Source organism: Hypomesus transpacificus, chromosome 8 (genome assembly GCF_021917145.1).
Source record: "Hypomesus transpacificus isolate Combined female chromosome 8, fHypTra1, whole genome shotgun sequence".
Lineage (NCBI taxonomy): Eukaryota > Metazoa > Chordata > Actinopteri > Osmeriformes > Osmeridae > Hypomesus > Hypomesus transpacificus.
The window spans coordinates 14,064,915-14,072,453 of NC_061067.1; positions in this window are offsets into that span (position 1 = coordinate 14,064,915).

Below are 7,539 nucleotides of genomic sequence, written 5' to 3' on the forward strand. Positions count from 1 at the left end.
GATAGGGAAATTGTTTATTTGCAAACACCCCTTTTCATATCGCAATGGTTTGTCAATTTGAAAATGTGGGTCGCCGAAAAAAAAGTTTGAAAACCACTCAAAACATTCATGGCTATATTTTTTTCTTTTTGTAGTGTATTTCGTGAAAAGAGAATGTACACTATCTGTCCTGTGTGGATGCCTGCAGTGGTTTTCTCCAGATTCTTCAGCAACAACTTATCCAGAACAACCTTTTGCCGACCCTCAAATGCTGTTTACTTCTCCTGGATCCAGGGACGGCACCTTTCTTCTTCAGGTGTATATGGAGGGTGTTCACACCTGGAGAATTTCAGCCACTCGTGCACATTGGTCATATGATGCAGTATAGAGGTCCACTTCTCCATCAGTTTTGTCTTATTCCCACTGCATGCTGCCACAGAGAACTACAGGTAGTTGGATATGCACCTAACCCATTCCATCAGATCCGGTGACTTGATCTTAAGTAGTCGTTTTTTCATGTTCTTTACTATGTGCCACAGGTCATGCTCATGCTGTACTGTGCTATGCTGTTCCTTCATGATCTTCTAAATTGATGGGTGGCGATTGTTGACCAGGATGGCATTGGTGGTTCAGTGGTAGAATTCTCGCCTGCCACGCGGGGGCCAGTTACGGATAGGTGTAACAGAAAAAACTGGATTTTACGTGTCTGTTTTTGTCATGCCGGAGACCGGGGTTCAATTCCCCAAAAGCTGATTTATTTTTAAGCCCTGGTATGTTTTTTGTACTAAGTTTTTGTAAAATGAAGTAATTTATATAGCTTAAATATCAAGTCAGTCCAAATATGAAACTTTTGTCATCCATAGTTTTTTTTTAAATATTTTCTGTGTTCTGTATAGATGATAGCAATAAATCCAAGACAACTCATGCTGAAATCTGAACTTTGTTTTATAGTGTATTAAGACTCAAGTTCAAAAGCAAAAAACTATTTACAATTATGTGCACATGACTAATTACACATCATTATTTACACTCTACTATGACACACCCTTTCACTATTTCTATTATTTCACATCACTATTATTTACACACAATTATGTGCACATGACTAATTACACATCATTATTTACACTCTACTATGACACACCCTTTCACAGTTTCTATTATTTTACATCACTATTATTTACACACAATTATGTGCACATGACTAATAACACATCATTATTTACACTCTACTATGACACACCCTTTCACAGTTTCTATTATTTTACATCCCTATTCACACGGCTATTATTTACACAAGATTATGTGCACATTACTAATTACACACCATTATTTACACTCTCCTATTTATTTCCCCTTCTCAGCCAGCCATCTCAACCTCTCTGCCTCATAAAAGGCTGAACCCTTGAAGTCCCCCCAGATCAGCTCCTTCTCCATGCCTTGGTCCTGATACAGGGAGAACACCTTAGCAGGACAGTAGACATACTTCCCTGCCACTCCTGGGAATCCTGTGTGGACATGAGGGCTATCAGGGCCTTGTTTTAAGACACGGTGGCAGAACCTGCACAGCCGCCCCTGTGGTGGCACATCTGCTGCCTTCCTTTTGGCCTTCTGGCCCTGCACTTTTTTGCTGCACTTTTGCGTTGCAGCAAGCTCCCGCTCAAAAAATGGGGTGTCGATGAAGTCCACCAATTCCATCCTGGGGTTTGTAAGTCCCTCTGCCCCATATTTTTGGTGGACTTTGGTTGAGCAGTAAAAGTACCTGGATGGCCCATTTTGGTAAAAAAAAAATGAATGGATGAGCCATCGTTTTCAAACCGGGACTTGGGCTGGCCACAGGAAAGACAGGTTTTTGTTTTCTTCTTTTGTCCTCTGGCTTGTTGCTGTTGCTGCTGCTGTCTTTGCAGAATGTCACTCACCATTCTCTCAATCGTTTCCTCTGTCAGTGGCGATGCCTTGGCTGGAGGATTCACAGTGGCAGGTGAGAGGGTGGTTACAGGCACAGTGACAGTGTCACTGTTCTCAGTCAAGCGCTGCCACAGCTGTTGGGTTTCCAGCAGCTTTTCTGGACTGACATTAAGTGAGGAGCTGGTGTTCTGCAGCTTGGCCAGATATTTTATATATCTGCAGATGTGCAGCCGTGTTGTCGGGTGTAGGAGGGAGTTTGGGTCAGTGATGGAACTGTGGACCATGGCTGCATACTCATGGTCCACAAGCCTCAGCATGTCCTTCTGTCCATGGTACGTGGTGAGCAGACCATCAATGGCCACTTTCATAGGGCTAGTCCACCTGGTGTGGTCGAGCACAAAGACCCGGCCTCCAGTTTTAACAGGCCCGGTGCGGGCACTCCGAGGAGAGGCAGCCATTGGAAGGGTCGGTGTGTATGGCACAGCTGAGAAACAAATTGGATGCAGTTTATTGTTAGTAAATACAGTGTATAGTTTGTTTTTGAAAACCACACATGGATGTCTGTACGTGTAAATATGTGTACAATTCAAAATGTTCCTTTCAGAATCAGAATTTAGTCAGTATTGTCCTGGGGTTCCTCTGAACTCTCACGCTTAAGATTCAGTGCAGCAGGGGGGAGAGGCGCAGGACAATGAAAGAGCGCTATGGAGGGCTCGCTGGAGGACTGTAGTGAGGACTGGGTGTTTGCAGTCGTAGGGGGACAGGGCTGAGTGGGGCCAGGGGTTCTGTATTTGTCCCAGTCGATAGGTACCGGACGACAGCCAGGTTCCAGGTATTTCAACCCAAACATTTCTCCAGTGTCCCTGTTTGAGACGTACAAGGCTTTGTACTTGGGCTGGCCTGTCACCCTTACAGAGGCTGCATTCAGCTCCATCATGAGCACAGGGTCAAACATCGCTGGAAGGAGGACATCAGGCTGTTTCAGGTCCACCAGCCTCTCAAAGTTCCAGCGTGCCACTCCAGTCATACCCTGGGCCTGGAACAGCTCAGGGGAGACACGGTTGCCAGTCACCCATTGGGCCTGGTGAAAGTGGTAGCCTTCCTGCTGGGAAGTGCCTCGGACTGGGATCCAGATGGGCACTCTGGCTCCCTCCCCCTGGACATGATTCAGCTGTAAGGTTCCCCCATACCTGTACATGATCCCGTCTTTCAGCTCTGGGTCACTGAGGCAGCCCCTCAGTATGTGGACCCGCTGGATCCTCCAGGTCTTCAACATTGTTGGCTTGAAGAGCGGGACATTGTCTGGGTCCTTGGACATTTGGAAGTGCTGAAGAACCTCCTCTATCCTGGTCACCAGCTCCTGAGGCTGAGGGATCTTGGTCCTGCAGTGATCCCGGATGTGCTGCTTGGTGGGGTTTGGAGGCACAATGCCACAGAAAGTGTATGCAACTTTCAGCCTCTGCAGATCTTCCTGGTCGACCACAAGGAAGGCAGCGGAGAGGAACTGGCAGTAGGAACTGTACAGGGAATGATGCTCAGACACACACTCCCTGCAAAAACGCCTCATGCAGTGAAACAGGTCCAGCTTCATTTCTATGTCCGGGTTGAATTTTGACCTTGAGGCACAGGTGTTGGACAGCTCCCCTGCAGTGACCTCTGCCAACACAGCCTCTGTGGTCTTCCAAGCATCCCACACTAGATGTTCACCAGGGTGGGAGTCTGGAATCCTGAATGCTGCACAGCAGTCTCTACACAATTACCAAAATGGAAGAAAACTAAATGAGAAATATGCAAATATATGGGCTACATTTACAAAAGAAATGTAGTTACATTCACATTATATGATTTACATGTCTTATGAATTGTGTGCTATATAATAGCCATACCTGTCCACCCAGTGGTACTTGGCCATGTCCAGTCCAGCAGCAGTGTAGCGGTTGGCCAGACCTTCATACATTGGCTCCAAGGAGCGCTCAGACTCAGACTGCACCATCACCCAGGAGAGGATCATCCAGTTCTCGTTCATGATGGCGTAGGATGACATGGCCCCTGAGGAGAGAGTAACCTTTCTGGCAATCTTGCGCGTGTGGTCAGATCTCAACACCTGCCCAAAGGTCCCCTGTAGGAGCTTGTTGATTGCTGGCTCCTGGCGTCGAAACTCCTGGAGCAAGCAGTCTGTCAGGTATTGTGCAGACACTGACACTCCACTCCAACCATCAGCGTCTTCATAACCTCCAAAAGGAGGCACCTGGTTGTGCCCCCTGATGAAGGCACTGATTGTTTTCTGGCCACCCAAGCCCACCTCTGTGTCCTGGACATTCTGCACACAGTGCAGGTAGGAGAGATGAGCTTGCTCATATTTTAGGTGCAGCATCTCCGTCACCTGTTTGGCCATGTCATTGGGTGATTTACCCGTGCGCCTCAGCTCATGCAACACCGTTTTGCAGATGGCCTTTTTGTAGGTCAGAAAGGCTGGCAGGATGTTAGTGAAGCGCTGCGGAAGTTTGTCCAACCACTGAGGGTTGTCAGCAAACCAGTGCTTCCTGCAGGTCTTGCAGCACAGACGGGATGCAAAAATGTAATATTGGCCACTCATGCCAACAATGACACGAGGCCTCCCCACCCCCGCCGATGCTATCATCGGCTGCGGACAACCATGGAGACATGGGAGCATGTAATTGTTTCTTAGGCACTCCATGATGTCATTCTCTGGTTTCCAGATGAAAAACGGATGGAGCTGGAAATATTTGGGGGAGGGCAGGTCAGAAGAGGTCTCAATAAGCTCTGGCTGAGGTGGGTAGCGCCACAAAGAGACCATCTTCATCAGATGGCGTACTGGGCGTGAACCTGGCCACAGCCCCAAAGCTTCCATCTCCGTCTTAATCCAGATCCGCTGCTGATTGGAGCAGGTCCAGCGACAGACATCCGAGTCATAGCTAGGGACACTAATGGATACTGCAGGAGAGGGTGCAGGCTGTTCACTGGATGCAGGGTCTACTGGAGGAGCAGGGTGTGACAGAGCTGTGAAAAAGCAAAAACCAGATTGAGATATTAACATTTAATCGGCCGTGAAAACATTCTGTTTCTCTTTTCTCTCAATAAGTGGCATGAAATGACAATGTTTTACTTTTCAGAAAACTAACTTGTTTATAGACAACAAAATAAGAGTTTGTGTCCATTGAAAATGAAAGGACATACTGTGTTCTGACAAAGTTGGTAGTGGGATCAAAGATTGACCCAAGGCAAGCAGCTGAGGAGGTACCGGTAGGCAGACCTTCACTGGAGCGGAGGAAGCTGGTGGAGATAAAATAACACAAACTTAAACATGAATGGGAGACACTTTCATAGCAAATAAATATGAGACATACATGTACAGATATCAACCTTGCAAAGGAGAAGCAGTTGTGGGGCAGTCAGTTGGTCTAGAGAGTGTAGCTGTTGGTTTGCTCCTCACTGTTAAGGAAAACGAAGTGTTATCATCTGACCCCTCGACACAGTTTGGCGTGCCAATCTTATTTGTATGTGTAATTGGTAAGAGTCACTTCTGCCTTACTTGTTATCAACATAATAACAAAGCTATCCCTGCATTCTGATTAATAAATGCATTCTGATTAGTTTAATAAATTAATACAAATGAAGATTTTTTTTTAATCAAATGGTATATAGATAGATTTGATATTCTTCTATAAAATCTAACTATATCAATTTGATATTTCAATGATAACAGGTAAAGCTCAGTGACAATACCAAAATAAAATAATAAATAGTCAAGGGTTTGGCATCTAGATTTCAAAGGAGAGAGAAACTGCAGTTTTCATGTAGGTAAGTAAAGAAGTCATAGTTAAATTACGTTTTTAATTTTAAATGAAAGTGTGCTACAGACTTTTTCATCCTTGTCCAATTGGCATGCCAAACCCTTGACACAGCTTTATAGAAAGCATGCACAAATAGAACCAATATGAACACTTACCCTCATCGCTGACATGTTACATCCTTAGGGACAGTAGTAAGTAGAACAAAAGAACACAAGCATCAGAACAGGCCAGAACACGACCAAAATAATAAACAAGCATATTAAAACTCAGTTATGGTAGATAATTCTGCGGGTGACCAAATTATCCTCCAAAACTGATGGATGGTTAACCTCTAGCAGTGGATGAAGCCGATGTCCCAACGGCTTCTACTGCTGGTGAACCTGGACAGACAACGAGTACATTGCATTATGTTTAAATAATACATTTGAATTGATATGAAAGTGACTGAAATAAGTATGGACATGTTCCTTTAGTTAACTCACTCAGCTGGGTCCCAAACTTGGAAGAGGACAGACTCAGCATTGCCCTCTCCAAATCCTCATCATCCTCTATGACTAGGAAATAAAACAAAGGTCACATTACAATTTGTATGGAACAAATATGTAAACCGTTATGTAAGTGATGTATGTTACATGAACAGACCTGGAGGATGAGAGGCAGGGGTTGAGGTGGTATTGGAGTCGGCAACATTAAGGGGTTGAAGTGTGGATGCTGTCAGGGTCCTTTGCTTCATAAGGTACTGCTGCAGATTGTGCATTTTGCTGCGCTGCACGCACTTCTTTCCCATTATGAACGCTGCGTACCCATCGGCTCTACCGTTCCAAATCTCCCCCCAGGTGCTTTTAGCCCTGGAACCAAAGCCAACTAGGTTGTCATGGTCAGAGGCAACGGGTGCAGCGGGTCTTTTGACAGAGTACCTCCGGAGGTCCTCAATTTCCTGAAAGCCTTTGGTGTACTCCAGGAAGGACAGTAGGCTGTCTTTACTGTGGCCCGCTGGGTTGAACTGCCCGGCTGTCTGCTCCTGCTCTACCTTGTTGATGAGGTACAAGGTGTAGCCTACATCATTCTCCAGCAGCCACCTGAAGGACTTTCCTTTGTATTTTCCAAACTGGAGGATGTATTCACCTAACACCTCAAGCCGGTCAGACACATCCCCCCCTCTCAGAAACACCTCTGTGTGGGCGTTGGTTTTCACCAAGTCTTCCCTTTGAGGTGCAGACTTGTCCTGGGGGGAGGGGTTCTCTTTGATCCTCTGAGCTTCTTCAGAGGGGTCCTGTCTCAAATACCCAGACGGGCCTTTTCTGAAGGAGACTTGCATTTTTCCAGGGAAAAACTTCTTCATATTGATCTCTACAAAAGACAATGTGCATAGAGTGATAAAAATGATTTTATTTAGATCGTTTCAATTAAACAATATACTGTAATACTAAATCTGTTATTATTTATGCTGTTAAAAATTCTTCAACATTGCCCACTGTAGCCTACTCATGAAACGTGAGCTAGTTAGTCTAGTTATTAGAACAACTGTCATTGTAATTTATGTATGTATTCATTGGCCTCTGTATTGTAACATGACATGATCAAGCAACCTACAGTATCGTCCGTTTTAGCCGACTAGTTAATGGGACGCAACCGATCTAAATACAGTTTGAGTTTAGCCGACTACTGTTCCAATAACGTGAGCGAGTAAACCAGATACAGACAGTGTAAAATATGAAATATGAGCCGACTAGCTCTATTGTACTGTAGTTCAGACTACTGTACTGGTACAGTACGTGAGGTACTTAGCAAACTTTATAAATTGTACAATCGTTTTCTATATCCTAATACATACACT